General features: G+C 44.0%; 1 long non-coding RNA gene across 2 annotated transcripts in view; it reads right to left on the reverse strand.

Moving 5' to 3' along the window:
- Window positions 1-2,050: 2,050 nt before the first annotated feature.
- Window positions 2,051-16,972, reverse strand: part of LOC124720502 — a 45,390-nt gene continuing 30,468 nt past the window's right edge. The window contains exons 4-6 of one of the 2 annotated variants that reach the window (XR_007006179.1): window positions 10,058-10,599; window positions 7,730-8,745; window positions 2,051-2,380 (exon numbers count right to left, since the gene is read on the reverse strand). This is a non-coding gene — a long non-coding RNA (uncharacterized LOC124720502). Of the gene's footprint in view, window positions 2,381-7,729; window positions 8,759-10,057; window positions 10,600-16,972 lie in introns of both variants that reach the window. The other variant, XR_007006180.1, reaches the window with a different exon arrangement.

The following is a 16,972-nucleotide window of genomic DNA, read 5'->3' on the forward strand; positions in this document are numbered from 1 at the left end:
GTCCTACAGCCTTCTATACATATGCGTGTGCACACTCCTCGGTGAGTCCCTAGTCGGTAGTCGGCAGCGGCCTCCCTGTTTGACGATTGAGACTGCCTTTTCTGTTTTAGCAAACTGCTACGTTCTTTGCAACGGTATTGTAATGCCGTAAAACATTACGAGTGATACTGGCTTTTATTCTTTCGAAAAGATACAGTTATTTGCACATCGTGAGTCATATTCACTTTATGACAGGACTGTGTGGACAAATCCGCAGCTTCTTCCCCGCATCAGCTGCACAGTTTGTCCAAGTCGCAGTCCTCCGTTCCACCAGCTGGTGCTCTGCCGACGTCACGCCGGATTGGAGGTCACAGGAAGCGAGGGATGTGGCAACACTCGGTTCACCGTGCTGTGACGTCAGTCTGGAGTCCCACGCCAGTGGCAGACGTCGGCAGCGGGGCAGCCGTGTGGGGGAGGAAGGAGGATCCGAGGTCGGTCTCTGAATCTTTGTAATTCAACACATACTGGCAATACAGTTGCAGGCCCTTGATTTGTGTTTCTGCCAACATCACATTGTAATTAAACATATGAAATCGTGTACCATCTGTACTGCAGACAAAGTGTATATTCAGTTTGAGATCAGAGTGGAAGATTCATTCCAACTACACTGCTTGTATTACAGTAGTCTGGGTACGCTACTTTAACATCGCACCGTATGTGCACCTCGGAAACAGTTTCCAGCAATGAAATAGCGCGGAGAATACGTTCATACGACTAATGGAAATGCAGGCAGACGATGTCTTCTACTGCCAATATTTCATCACTTGTGCCACGAAGGTGACTGGCTGTGGCTTGTGGATGATAATTTGATGCTAAATAACAGTAAGACTCAGTTTTTACAGTTTCTAACTCACAATTCAACAAGAACTGATATTTTGATCAGACAGAATGTGCATATTATAAGCGAGACGGAACAGTTCAACTTCCTACGCGTTCAGATAGATAGTAAGCTGTTGTGGAAAGCCCGTGTTCAGGATCTTGTTCGGAAACTAAATGCTGCTTTATTTACCATTAGAACAGTATCTGAAATAAGTGACACTTCAACACGAATAGTAGTCTACTTCGCATATTTTCATAGGCTTATGTCGTATGGTATTATTTTTTCAGGTAATTCTTCTGATTCAAAAACGGTATTTTTGGCTCAAAAACGGGCTGTTCGAGCTATATGTGGTGTAAGTTCGAGAACCTCTTGTCGACCCCTATTCAATAGTCTGGGAATTCTGATATTGCCCTCACAGTATATATTTTCTTTAATGTCGTTTGTTGTTAGCAATATTAGCCTATTCCCAAGAGTTAGCAGCATTCACTCAGTTAATACTAGGCAGAAATCAAATCTGCATGTGGCATGCACTTCTTGGACTCTTCTGCAGAAAGGAGTGCAGTATTCTGCTGCATCCATTTTCAATAAGCCACCACAAGAACTGAAAAATCTTAGCAGTAGCCCAAACGCTTTTAAGTCTAAACTGAAGAGTTTCCTCACACCTCACTCCTTCTATTCTGTCGAGGAGCTCCTGGAAGAGCTGAAAAATTAAGCAAATTCCAGTGTTACATTGTTGATTTTCTTTATTTAAACTTACGAATTGTCGCCTGAATACGTTTCTCGTATTTCATTTTATCTGTTTCTACTATCGTGTTATAATTCCATGTATTGACTCGTTCCATGACCATGGAGATGTCTCCTTAATTTTGTCCCATGGAACAGTCAGTAAATAAATAAATAAATAAACATCTTTCGAAATGTTCGCAATTCTCAAACGTGTCATTCACCTGCACTCCTGCGAGTTGTTTAAAATTTTGTATGCCAGGTGGGAAACAACGTTTAGGTGGAGAACTGTTGCTGCTAAAGGAGTATTTTTCCACTGTTGTTGAGCTTTTGTAAACGTTGTTAGAGAAGTGTTGTAGAGAGGCTACTCGTGTCAGTTTACAGAAGTCTCTTGTTGCGCTCACTGCGGTGTTACCAGAGTAAATATGTGCACCGTGGAGTGATTGATAGAAATGAGTGAAGAAAGGATTAAGTTTTTATTGTCTTTATTTTAAAAGTTAGGATAAATGGTGAACTGAATCTTATTTCCTTTAATAAGATAAGACGGTAATATATTAGCATATTAACGAGATCCTGCTTGTCGCTCTGTTTTGCGTAGTCCAGGGGCGTTGTCCTCCGGTCACTCGACGGCTCCTGCCTCGGGCAGCGCAGCCGCCACCTCTGCGCGTCCACCTGTCCAGACTCGTGGGGTCAGGGACGGCTGGGGCTGCCCCAGCCCAGCGTGCAGCCAACTGCAGACTGCTCTCACCCTGCCAGCCGTTCACGACGTTCTCCTCTGCCCCATCCGTGACCAGACACCTGAGGAGAGGAGAAGACTGCTGCAGGTTGTAAGAGAAAGGAAGAAGAACTGGATGGAATATTTGGTAAGAAGGGAGTGACTGCTAACAGACACTTTGGAAGGTCTCATTCGTGGGGCGAGATACAAGATGGTAGATGACATAAAGGGGAGTCGAAAATATGCAGATATGAAGAGGACGGCAGAGGACAGGACAGCATGCAGAGTTACCACGTGGAAACCTACCTTCTCGTAGAACACTGATGATGATGAGTTTTTAGCTAATGTTGTTTGTTGTTGAGGTCTTCAGTCCTGGTTTGATGCAGCTCTCCATGCTACTCTATCCTGTGCAAGCTTCTTCATCTCCCAGTACCTACTGCAACCTACATCCCTCTGAATCTGCTTAGTGTATTCACCTCTTGGTCTCCCTCTACGATTTTTACCCTCCACGCTGCCCTCCAATACTAAATTGGTGATCCCTTGATGCCTCAGAACATGTCCTACCAACCGATCTCTTCTTCTGGTCAAGTTGTGCCACAAACTTCTCTTCTCCCCAATCCTATTCAATACTTCCTCATTAGTTATGTGATCTACCCATCTAATCTTCAGCATTCTTCTGTAGCACCACATTTCGAAAGCTTCTATTCTCTTCCTGTCTAAACTATTTATCGTCCACGTTTCAGGGCCATACATGGCCACACCCCATACAAATACTTTCAGAAACGACTTCCTGACACTTAAATCAATACTCGATGTTAACAAATTTCTCTTCTTCAGAAACGCTTTCCTTCCCATTGCCAGTCTTACATTTTATATCCTCTCTACTTCGACCATCATCAGTTATTTTGCTCCCCAAATAGCAAAACTCCTATACTACTTTAAGTGTCTCATTTCCTAATCTAATTCCCTCAGCATCACCCGACTTAATTTGACTACATTCCATTATCCACGTTTTGCTTCTGTTGATGGTCATCTTATATCCTCCTTTCAAGATACTGTCCATTCCGTTCAACTGCTTTTGCAGTTGCTTTGCTGTCTCTGACAGAATTACAGTGTCATCGGCGAACCTCAGACTTTTTATTTCTTCTCCATGGATTTTAATGCCTACTCTGAATTTTTCTTTTGTTTCCTTTACTGCTTGCACAATGTAAAGATTGAATAACATCGGGGAGAGGCTACAACCCTGTCTCACTCCCTTCCCAACCAATGCTTCTCTTTCATGCCCCTCGAATCTTATAACTGCCATCTGGTTTCTGTACAAATTGTAAATGGCCTTTCGCTCCCTGTATTTTACCCCTGCCACCTTCAGAATTTGAAACAGAGTATTCCAGTTAACATTGTCGAAAGCTTTCCCTAAGTCTACAAATGCTAGAAACGTAGGTTTGCCTTTCCTTAATCTTTCTTCTAAGATAAGTCATCGGGTCAGTATTGCTTCACGTGTTCCAACATTTCTACAGAATCCAAACTAATCTTCCCTGAGGTCAGCTTCTACCAGTTTTTCCATTTGTCTGTAGAGAATTCGCGTTAGTATTTTGCAGCTGTGACTTATTAAACTGGTAGTTCGGTAATTTTTACATCTGTCAACACCTGCTTTCTTTGGGATTGGAATTATTATATTCTTCTCGAAGTCTGAGGGAATTTCGCCTGTCTCATACATCTTGCTCACCAGATGGTAGAGTTTTGTCAGGACTGGCTCTCCCAAGGCTGTCAGTAGTTCCAATGGAATGTTGTCTACTCTCGGGGCCTTATTTCGACTCAGGCATCAAATACACGGCTCCTGGCTGCCAGGACAGCGCAATGTAGTCCCAAGGCGCAAGTCGCCCCACTAGCAGCGTCACCACATCTACAAGGGCGTCCAGGTCAACACTTGTGGTCTCCTCAACTTTCTTCATGGCTGCCATCATGGTCTATTCTGAAACAAGGCGTTGCCTTTACACAGCACTCTCGATACTTATACGAGGTACAGACAGACCTCTGTCAAGCAGCTTCTCGTAACCACTGTCCGTTACAGGTGAATTACGACACAGAGGTAACTTTGCTGTGTCCAACTGATGCGACAGGTGACTAGCTGTAAATCTCCTATGCAGTTTTGAAAGCTGCCCATTTTGTTCCACTGCCCTCATTGTGCATATGTCGTCAGAATGGATGCAGATTTCAGTCTTTAATTTCTATCTACAGTGTAGTCACTTGATGATGAAGTCTTTCAGGATGGAGATTAGGCACAATGATTGAAAAGGTGTAAAGAGCTGTAGCCTCATTTCATTGAAGAACCTATCCTCCATAATTCTCCACATACTGAGGCAAACTACGGCACTTTACTATATTGTTTTGCTGTTAACAACTAGTTGTGTATGTTAGAATGCAGGAGTTGCCTTGACAGTGTGTTACTCGAGTCTGGATTGTCTCACTGGGAATTGTTACGTCAGGGAAACTGCCACAGTCAGACTGTAGCTGCTTATCGACACTCTTGATGAATGCCAATACAACCACATCCTACCACACGTACCACAAAATGTTGAGGAACTAATACTGTAGACCGCATCCATCTCAGAAACGTATGTGCTATCATCTAGGAACTGGACTCACATTGCCACACCATGAGTGATGACATTGATAAGAGGATAGTTCCAATTGACTTTGCTCCTGCATTACATGGTCGAATTCTGGCTCAACATATTCTCTCTTCCTCTTCACATAGCAAGCAAGAGCAAGTCTTCATTTATTGACGCTCAGTACAGTCATTGTGAACAAACACTCTTGGATAAGCTACTAAGTAACTGATATTCCTGGATTTCACAGGTATGACGCACTACTGACAATTCTGGGCAGGCAGAAAAGATTGCTGTGCACTGATGCATACTCACCAACTCCAAACTCTTAATGACTATCGAAAAGTAACTCCTTGACAAAAATACACGACTGTATACAACCAAAAATATGTTGTTAGAATGACCTCTCGGTACTGTTCAGTGTATTACAGGTGTATCTACTTTAAATTAATTTCTTGTTAGGTATTGGTACGTTTACTTTTTTGAAACGGAGTATCTACTTTAGTTCTTTGCTTTCAGAGTGCTCTAAGCTCTCTGATTAGCAGTTCTATTATTAAAGTGTATCACATTCATCCACAGTTCTTTGTTAAATATATTTTTTCTATCAAAAGAGGGTAATAAAACCATCACTAACTTAGATGATTGCTACCACTTACTGCAGCTCTCACATTCAACGACAAAAAAGAAAAAAAAAGAAAAAATTGTCACCTTTCCAAAAAGAGTCAGTAGTATCCTGACAGAAATAAAACATCAGCAGTTAAGAAATGTCGGTCAGACGCTTCGTGCAAACTTTTGGCTCATCTCCATTAGCCTTCTGCTTTGATGTAGTAATAAAAATGACATAAACATAAATACTGGTATTAATTAGGCATTTATTACATCATCCCAAGTATTTCATACTGTCAGTTTGCGAATATGTAATTTACATTACAATAACAAAAGTTGAAGTTACAAAGATTTTTATATGCAGGAGTAGATCAGTCACTTATAAGCAAAATCTTGTGAGGTGCAGTGCGGATTTACATCATTGAACGCATTGCATAACTTCACTCACCTCCACCAACAAGTTCTCTCACTCCTTCCCTTGTAGTGTCCACTGCAAGCAAGCTAGGACGTGGCTGCAGTAAGCCTGCAGTTCTGAGGGGGATAAAGGGGTCAACACGCTACCAACACACGTCACATTAGTCTGATATGACTTGACGTTAATATTCTGTCACGTTTCACATGGCTACACTGTTCAAACGTTGCGTCACAATGTCTTGAGGTCATATCCACAGCCATTCACTAATATGTACCAAGCAAGGCTCGTGGCAATGTGTTTGACAATGTAATACTCATTATGCAGCTAGAAGATCCATGTGTGGATTATGTAACGTATCTGATGACTCATATTCACACATTTCACGAATCACCATTTCCATTACCTGATGCACCCTGACGATTGCAGCACATTAATTGCCTCAGTTTTTATCACAGTTTCTACATATTTTCGCGACTGTTACTTCCATGGATCCATCATGTATGACAGCCAACTGCTTACCGACTCACCCATAGTCTACTTGGTGTCGACAGTTAACTGAGAGAAAAACGCAACAAACAAACGAGAACCCCGTCGCACTGCTCTTACAATCGATCTCAGTGATGATAGACGCTTAGATGCATCCTTACAGTATCGAAACCAAAACAGTCCGAACTGGCAAGTGACATGGCTTTTATTTATTTATTGTACACGTCAAGTTCCGTAGGACCAAATTGAGGAGCAAATCTCCAAGGTCATGGAACGTGTCAGTACACGAACTTACTCGTTATCCCACACCTTCCACTCATTTGAGAACCAAGAAGAAAGTCCCTACAATGCAGACAGCACTTCTTTGACTGGGTGTATGTGTGGGTGAGTGCTTGGAGATGTGTGGGTGACTGCCTCATGTGTTCAGACTATAACATCTGAGACACGGTACAACAGTTTCCCAGGTGATTGGCACATGTTACGATAGGACAGGTTTTCATTAGCCAAGTAATAACAATGTATATCTTGAAAGTACGCTTACTGGAGACTTCAGATGCCATCAGGAGGTGAAAACTCCCATTGCTGTAGAGGAGGCGGCATTCAATAGAAAGAGAACATTATTATTTGGCAAATTGTGTAAAGGTCTGAGGGAGAGACTTGGAAAGTGTCTGCTCTGGAATGTAGTGCTCTGTGGAGTGGAAACATGGGCAAGGACATGAGAAAATGAAAAGAGGCAAAAAATTTTGAGATGTGAATGTGGAGGAGAATTGAGAGGATAAGCTGATGAAAAGACTAAATAACAAAAGAGTGTTGGAAAGCGTTGGCAAGAAACCGGTTATAAGACAGACAAACTGGATGGAACATTCAATGAGTAGGGGGTGGCGGCTAAAAGATACACTGGAATGTCTCATCTGTGGTAGGAGACTGAGTGGAAGGATGAGATACAAGGTGACAGAGAAGTAAAGGGAAGTGGAAATCCAGGACCTGATGGGGATGGTAGGACACTGGAGAGCATGGAGAATTACCACATGAAACCCTGCTTTCGGGCAGAACTCTGATTATGATGAGTTTCTAGCTAATTTAAGTGCATCACAGATACAGCTAAATTTAGTAGATATGTGCAACCTTACATGAGAAAGCAATGAAACTACTGGGCTACCAGGAAACATACTCTGCAGGCATCAATAAAGGTGTATTTCACAGCACAGACAGAATATGGAAAATCACTGGCAAACACTGCATGTTCGGAATACGCACAAACACACACACGCACACAACATTGCCAAACAAAGACGAATGTCTCGTCTCGTGCTTACCTGGATTCTGCTGCCGACTTGTGAAGCAGCCGACTCACTTAGAGCTCGTCTTGGGTATCACTGGACACTGCATCAGCCCGGCTCTGCATGGCCATCACCTGGTGAGTGTGAGCCTTTATGAGAGCACTGGCAGCCTGCCTGAGGCGGGGGCGGCTGTGCCAGAACGAGTGCCGACTTGTGAAGCAGCCGACTCACTTAGAGCTCGTCTCGGGTCTCACTGGACACTGCATCAGCCTAGCGCTGCATGGGCGTCACCTGGTGAGTGTGAGCCTTTATGAGGGCACTGGCGGCCTGCCTGAGGCGGGGGCGGCTGTGCCAGAATGAGTGCCGACTTGTGAAGCAGCCGACTCACTTACAGCTCGTCTCGGGTCTCACTGGACACTGCATCAGCCCGGCTCTGCATGGCCATCACCAGGTGAGTGTGAGCCTTCATGAGGGCACTGGCGGCCTGCCTGAGGCGGGGGCGGCTGTGCCAGAATGAGTGCCGACTTGTGAAGCAGCCGACTCACTTAGAGCTCGTCTCGGGTCTCACTGGACACTGCATCAGCCCGGCTCTGCATGGCCGTCACCAGGTGAGTGTGAGCCTTTATGAGGGCACTGGCGGCCTGCCTGAGGCGGGGGCGGCTGTGCCAGAACGAGTGCGGCCACCGTGTTCTCCACGGCAAGCCGAGCTGCGGGCTCGCGTTCACTGGGACGTCAGGCTGGACACGCCACACTTACTGGCAGCAGCCCGAAGCTGAGAGGCCGTGCTGGGCAGCTGGGGGTCTGCAGGGTACAGCAGTGGGCCAGCAGCTGCCTCAGCAGTGGACGCTCCACGTCAGAGAGGCTGATCGTGCCACCACCAGCCACCAGGGTGTCACGTCGGAATGTGGCATCAGACGCAGAACTCCTGGCCACAGGAAGAGCCTCGTGTCCACCAGCCACACGTCATCCACTGCCAGCGTCACTCGCATATGGGAGGGTGTCCATATTTGTGGTCTCCTGAACTTCCTTCACTGCTGCCTCCGAGGTCGATTCTGGAACAAAGCGCTGCCTTTATATAGCACCCACAATAGACACATGAAGTACAGCATTTCATAAAATTTGCCCATCACAGTTGAATTAAACCACAAAGGTAACCTTGCTGTGTCCAACTGATGTCACAGGTGACTAGCTGTAAACCTTCAGTGCCCCGCCTGGGGTGGCTGAGTGGTTCTAGGCGCTACAGCCTGGAACCGCGCGACCACTGTGGTCGCAGGTTTGAATCCTGCCTCGGGCATGTGTGTGTGTGATGTCCTTACGTTAGTTAGGTTTTAGTAGTTCTAAGTTCTAGGGGACTGATGACCTCAGAAGTTAAGTCCCATAGTGCTCAGAGCCATTTTTTTTGTTACAATGCCCTCATTGTGCACATGTCCTCAGAATGGGTGGAGACTGTCTCATGAGCATCAGAACTATAACATCTGACACAGGATAACACAGATATCCAGATGATTCTTACATATTGAGATAGGATAAGTTTTTATTAGGCAAGAAGAGGAATATATAGCTCGGAAGTACGATTACTGAGGACTTCGGATGCCATCGGGAGGTGAAAACTGACACTGCTATAGCCGAGATGGCATTCAAAAAAAGAAGTTATTATTATGTGCCAAATGGGATAAAGGTCTGTGGAAAAGACCTGCCAAGTGTGTACGCCAGAGCGTAGCACTCGATGGAGCGGAAATATGGAGAGTGACCCAAGAGAATGAGAAAACGCTAGAAGCTTTTCAGATGTGGAGGAGAAGTGAGAGGATAAGCTGACGGAAAGACTAAGTAACGGAAAGAGTGACGGAAAGTGTCAGTGAGAGGAGAGGACTGCAGCAGGTCATAAGAGAAAGGAAGACTAACTGAATGGAACATCTGATGTGAAGAGCATGCCCACAAACAAACGGTTTGGAAGGTCTCGTTCGTGGGAACATATTGAGTGGAAGGATTAGATACAACATGATAGATACAAAGTGGAAAATTAGTGGACCTGAAGGGGATGGCAGGAGACAGGAGAGAATGGAGAATTACCACATGAAAACGTGCCTTTGGGCTGAACACTGATGATAATGAGTTTTGTAGCTAATTTAAGCGTTAATAAACACAGATTAATCTAGAGATTTGTTCAGTTTGACATGAGAAAGCAATGAAAGCACTGTGGGCAACCAGCAGATGTCTTTTGAGGCAACAATAAAGGTGTATTTCACAGCACAGGCACAGTATGGAAACTCAGCAACAAACAGTAAAATACGCACAGACACACACACACACACACACATGCGGACACGCAGCATTACCAAACACAGACGAGTGTCTGGTAGTTACCTGGATTCTGCTGGCGACTCGTGGAGCTTCCGACTCACTCTGACGACGTCTCTGGGCTCACCGAGCACTGCACCAGCCCAGCTTCACGTGGCCATCACCTGGTGTGTATGAGGCTTTATGTGCACATGCGTGACCGCCTGAGGCTGGGGCAGCTGTGTCACTCTGCCACAACAGCTGTGGCCGACTGAGTTGCCAGCTGCTGCTCACACCGGGTCTTCGGGCTCGACACACCGCACTTGCTGGCTGCAGCAACCAGCTGAGAGGCCGTGCTGGGCAGCTGGAGTGAGTGCACAGTGTAGGGGTGCACCAGCAGCTGCCTCAGCACTGTACTCTCGACGTCTGACGGGGCCACCACCAGACTCTGAGGTGACCTGTCGGAACCAGGCATCCCGGCCTCCGGGACAGCCCGGTGCTCCGTCAGCCACGTGCCGACGACTGGCAGCAGAGCGCCACCGCGGCGCCGTCACCCGCCCCTAGAGGGCCGCCCGCCTCCACACTTGTGGTCCCCTGAACTTTCTTCGTGGCCGGTTTCGTGTTCGTTTCTGAAACGATGTATTTGCATTACATATCCTCAGTAGTTATACGAGACACAGGCGTACAGAGCATTTCATAAAATTTGTCCGTCGCAGGTGAATTACAACAGAAAGGTATCCTCGCTGTGTCCGACTGATGCCACAGCTGTAAACCTTCAACACAGTTTTTGAAGTTGCCTATTTAGTAGCAGTGCCCTCACCTTGCACGTCCTCAGAGGGGACAGACACTTCATTTGTTTAATTTCTAACTACATCTACATCTACATTTATACTACGCAAGCCACCCAACGGTGTGTGGCGGAGGGTACATTATGTGCCACTATCATTACCTCCCTTTCCTGTTCCAGTCGCGTACGGTTCGCGGGAAGAACGACTGCCGGAAAGCCTCCGTCCGCGCTAGAATTTCTCTAGTTTTACATTCGTGATCTCCTCGGGAGGTATAAGTAAGGGAAAGCAATATATTCGATACCTCATCCAGAAACGAACCCTAACGAAGCCTAGACAGCAAGCTACACCACGATGTTTGCTAAACATCTCCGTAACGCTCTCACGCTTACCAAATAACCCTGTGATGAAACGCGCCGCTCTTCTTTGGATCTTCTCTATCTCCTCCGTCAACCCGACCCGGTACGGATCCCACACTGACGAGCAATACTCAAGTATAGGTCGAACGAGTGTTTTGTAAGCCATCTCCTTTGTTGATGGACTACATTTTCTAAGGACTCTCCCAATGAATCTCAACCTGGTACCTGCCTTACCAATAATTAATTTTATATGATCATTATTGTGGCCAAGATAGATACGAAGCCCACGCCTACTACAGTAGTACAAGTTTATATGCCAACTAGCTCTGCAGATGACGAAGAAACTGAAGACATGTATGATGAAATAAAAGAAATTATTCAGATTGTGAAGGGAGACGAAAATTTAATAGTCATGGGTGACTGGAATTCGACTGTAGGAAAAGGGAGAGAAGGAAACATAGTAGGTGAATATGGATTGGGGGACAGAAATGGAAGAGGAAGCCGCCTGGTCGAATTTTGCACAGAGCACAACATAATCATAACTAACACTTGGTTTAAGAATCATGAAAGAAGGTTGTATACATGGAAGAATCCTGGAGATACTAAAAGGTATCAGATAGATTATATAATGGTAAGACAGAGATTTAGGAACCAGGTTTTAAATTGTAAGACATTTCCAGGGGCAGATGTGGACTCTGACCACAATCTATTGGTTATGACCTGTAGATTAAAACTGAAGAAACTGCAAAAAGGTGGGAATTTAAGGAGATGGGACCTGGATAAACTAAAAGAACCAGAGGCTGTACAGAGATTCAGGGAGAGCATAAGGGAGCAACTGACAGGAATGGGGGAAATAAATACAGTAGAAGAAGAATGGGTAGCTTTGAGGGATGAAGTAGTGAAGGCAGCAGAGGATCAAGTAGGTAAAAAGACGAGGGCTAGTAGAAATCCTTGGGTAACAGAAGAAATATTGAATTTAATTGATGAAAGGAGAAAATATAAAAATGCAGTAAGTGAAACAGGCAAAAAGGAATACAAACGTCTCAAAAATGAGATCGACAGGAAGTGCAAAATGGCTAAGCAGGAATGGCTAGAGGACAAATGTAAGGATGTAGAGGCCTATCTCACTAGGGGTAAGATAGATACCGCCTACAGGAAAATTAAAGAGACCTTTGGAGATAAGAGAACGACTTGTATGAATATCAAGAGCTCAGAAGGAAACCCAGTTCTAAGCAAAGAAGGGAAAGCAGAAAGGTGGAAGGAGTATATAGAGGGTCTATACAGGGGCGATGTACTTGAGGACAATATTATGGAAATGGAAGAGGATGTAGATGAAGATGAAATGGGAGATATGATACTGCGTGAAGAGTTTGACAGAGCACTGAAAGACCTGAGTCGAAACAAGGCCCCCGGAGTAGACAATATTCCATTGGAACTATTGACGGTCGTGGGAGAGCCAGTCCTGACAAAACTCTACCATCTGGTGAGCAAGATGTATGAAACAGGCGAAATACCCTCAGACTTCAAGAAGAATATAATAATTCCAATCCCAAAGAAAGCAGGTGTTGACAGATGTGAAAATTACCGAACTATCAGCTTAATAAGTCACAGCTGCAAAATACTAACACGAATTCTTTACAGACGAATGGAAAAACTAGTAGAAGCCAACCTCGGGGAAGATCAGTTTGGATTCCGTAGAAACACTGGAACACGTGAGGCAATACTGACCTTACGACTTATCTTAGAAGAAAGATTAAGGAAAGGCAAACCTACGTTTCTAGCATTTGTAGAATTAGAGAAAGCTTTTGACAATGTTGACTGGAGTACTCTCTTTCAAATTCTGAAGGTGGCAGGGGTAAAATACAGGGAGCGAAAGGCTATTTACAATTTGTACAGAAACCAGATGGCAGTTATAAGAGTCGAGGGACATGAAAGGGAAGCAGTGGTTGGGAAGGGAGTAAGACAGGGTTGTAGCCTCTCCCCGATGTTGTTCAATCTGTATATTGAGCAAGCAGTAAAGGAAACAAAAGAAAAATTCGGAGTAGGTATTAAAATTCATGGAGAAGAAATAAAAACTTTGAGGTTCGCCGATGACATTGTAATTCTGTCAGAGACAGCAAAGGACTTGGAAGAGCAGTTGAATGGAATGGACAGTGTCTTGAAAGGAGGATATAAGATGAACATCAACAAAAGCAAAACAAGGGTAATGGAATGTAGTCTAATTAAGTCGAGTGATGCTGAGGAAATTAGATTAGGAAATGAGGCACTTAAAGTAGTAAAGGAGTTTTGCTATTTGGGGAGCAAAATAACTGATGATGGTCGAAGTAGAGAGGATATAAAATGTAGGCTGGCAATGGCAAGGAAAGCGTTTCTGAAGAAGAGAAATTTGTTAACATGGAGTATAGATTTAAGTGTCAGGAAGTCATTTCTGAAAGTATTCGTATGGAGTGTAGCCATGTATGGAAGTGAAACATGGACGATAAATAGTTTGGACAAGAAGAGAATAGAAGCTTTCGAAATGTGGTGCTACAGAAGAATGCTGAAGATTAGATGGGTAGATCATATAACTAATGAGGAAGTATTGAATAGGATTGGGGAGAAGAGAAGTTTGTGGCACAACTTGACCAGAAGAAGGGATCGGTTGGTAGGACATGTTCTGAGGCATCAAGGGATCACCAATTTAGTATTGGAGGGCAGCGTGGAGGGTAAAAATCATAGAGGGAGACCAAGAGATGAATACACTAAGCAGATTCAGAAGGATGTGGGTTGCAGTAGGTACTGGGAGATGAAGAAGCTTGCACAGGATAGAGTAGCATGGAGGGCTGCATCAAACCAGTCTCAGGACTGAAGACCACAACAACAACAACAACATATGATCATCCCACTTCAAATCGTTCCGTACGCATACTCCCAGATATTTTACAGAAGTAACTGCTACCAGTGTTTGTTCCACTATCATATAATCATACAACAAAGGATTCTTCTTTCTATGTATTCGATATACATTACATTTGTCTATGTTAAGGGTCAGTTGCCACTCCCTGCACCAAGTGCCTATCCGCTGCAGATCTTCCTGCATTTCGCTGCAATTTTCTAATGCTGCAACTTCTCTGCATACTACAGCATCATCCGCGAAAAGGCGCATGGAACTTCTGACACCATCTACTAGGTCATTTATATATACTGTGAAAAGGAATGGTCCCATAACACTCCACTGTGGCACGCCAGAGGGTACTTTAACGTCTGTAGCCGTCTCTCCATTGAGAACAACATGCCGTGTTCTGTTTGCTGAAATCTCTTCAATCCAGCCACACAGCTGGTCTGATATTCCGTAGGCTCTTACTTTGTTTATCAGGCGACAGTGCGGAACTGTATCGAACGCCTTCCGGAAGTCAAGGAAAATTGCATCTACCTGGGAGCCTGTATCTAATATTTTCTGGGTCCCATTAACAAACAAAGCGAGTTGGGTCTCACACGATCGCTGTTTCCGGAATCCATGTTGATTCTTACAGAGTAGATTCTGGGCTTCGAGAAACGACATGATACGCGAACAAAAAAAACACTGTAGTCTCTCAATCATGAAGTCATTCCGGATGGGGATCCATCGCAATGCTTAAAAAACCACAAACAACTATAGCCTCATTTCACTCAACTACTTACCATCCTTACATTTGCACTTACTGCGGCAAACTACGATATTTTACGACTGGAGGCTGTATTGCTTTGCTCTTGACAACTAGTTGTGTATATTACAATGCTCCCACAGTCAACTGACCATCTGATACTAATGCCTGTATTGCTTCAGTATGACATCTTTCATCAACCAAAGTGTCACAGTGAGACTGATGCTCCTTATCGACACACCTGACAAATGCCTATACAACGACATCCTACCGTGTTACCACAAAATGTAGAGAAGATGGCATCCATCTGACTAACATATGTGCTGTCAACTAGGAACTGTTGGTACTGGTCTCACATTACCACAGCACCAGTGATGGTACGGACAAGAGGATGGTTTCAATTGACTTTATTCCTGCATTACCTGGCTCTACACATCCTCTGTTCCACCTCGTACAGCACGAGTATGTGTTCATTTTTTGACATTCAGTACAGACATTCATACACTCTTGGGTAAGCTACCAAGTAAGTGATATTGCTGGATTTCACAGGTACCACGTACTACTACTGGGCAGGTGGCAATGACCGCTGTGAATTGATGTGTACTCACCAACTGCAAAATCTTAACAACCATCTAAAAGCAACACCTTAACAAAAGTAGACGACTGTATACAGCCAAAAAAATGTTCTTAGAATGAGCTCTCAGTACTGTTCATGGCATTATGGGCATATCTGCTGTAGTCCATGAAATTAATTTCTTGTTTAATATTAGCATCTGTATTTATAAAACACAGTGTGTATTTTATTCTTTGCTTTCAGAGAGCTAAAATTCTCTTGTTAGCAGTTCTGTTATTGTAATGTATCACATTCATTCAAAGTTCATTGTTAAATACATTTTTTCTATGAATTAGAAAAGTTACAAAACCATCACTAATTTATGTGATTGCTACCACTTACTGCAGCAGTCAGCTCTAACCACCAAAAAGCAAAAAAAATCTTCACCCCTCCAAAATGAGACTGCAGTGGCCTCACAGAAATAAAACATCAGTACTTAAGAAACATCTCTCAGCCACTTCATGCAAACTTCTCGCTCATCTCCATTAGTCTACTGTTTCGATGCAAAGTATTGAAAATGACATGAACATGAACATATTCATATTAATTACGAATTTATTACATTATCCTAAGTTTTTCTCACTCTCAGTTCGCTGTTACGTAATTTACAGTAGAGCAAAAAAGGTTTTTTATATGCAGGTGTATGTACACGTACACGAAGTCTCCTGAGGTGGGGTGGGGATTTATACTTAACAACCACCTCAGTCATCCAGTTCATTCACTGCCTCCCTTGTGGTGCTACCTGCAAGTGAGGCAGGAGGCTGCCACAATAAGCCTGCAGTACTGAGGGGAATAAAGGGGCTCATACGTAACATACATGACGTTAGTCTGATATGACTTAACATTAGCACTCTGTCACATTTCAGACGGCTGTACTGCTCACATATGGCAAGACAACGTCTTGAAATCAAATCCACAGCCATCCACAGCTAATGTACGAAGGCAAGGCTCGTGGCAATGTGTTTGACAATGCAGCATTAGTGGCAGACCAACTGAGAGAAAATCTGGAATACATTTCACATAAATTTCCTCAGCATGTTATAGTCTTAGGTGCAGATTTCAATTTACGAGATATAGACTGGGACACAGATATTTAGGACGGGTGGTAGGGACAGAGCATCGAGTGACATTATACTGAGTGCACTATCCGAAAATTACCTCCAGCAATTAAACAGAGAACCGACTCGTGGAGATAACGTCTTGGACCTACTGATAACAAACAGACCCGAACGTTTCGACTCTGTAAGAGCAGAACAGGGAATCAGTGATCATAAGGCCGTTGCAGCATCCCTGAATATGGAAGTAAATAGGAATTTTAAAAACGGGAGGAAGGTTTATCTGTTTAGCAAGAGTAATAGGAGGCAGATTTCAGACTACCTAACAGATCAAAACGAAAATTTCTCTTCCGACATTGACAATGTTAAGTGTTTATGGAAAAAGTTCAAGGCAATCGTAAAATGCGTTTTAGACTGGTGCGTCCCCAATAAAACTGTTAGAGACGGGAAAAACCCCCCGTGGTTCAACAACAAAGTTAGGAAACCACTTCGAAAGCAAAGAGAGCTTCACTGCAAGTTTAAGCGCAACCAAAACCTCTCAGACAAACAGAAGCTAAACGATGTCAA

Source organism: Schistocerca piceifrons, chromosome 11, assembly GCF_021461385.2.
Source record: "Schistocerca piceifrons isolate TAMUIC-IGC-003096 chromosome 11, iqSchPice1.1, whole genome shotgun sequence".
NCBI classification, from domain to species: Eukaryota; Metazoa; Arthropoda; class Insecta; order Orthoptera; family Acrididae; genus Schistocerca; species Schistocerca piceifrons.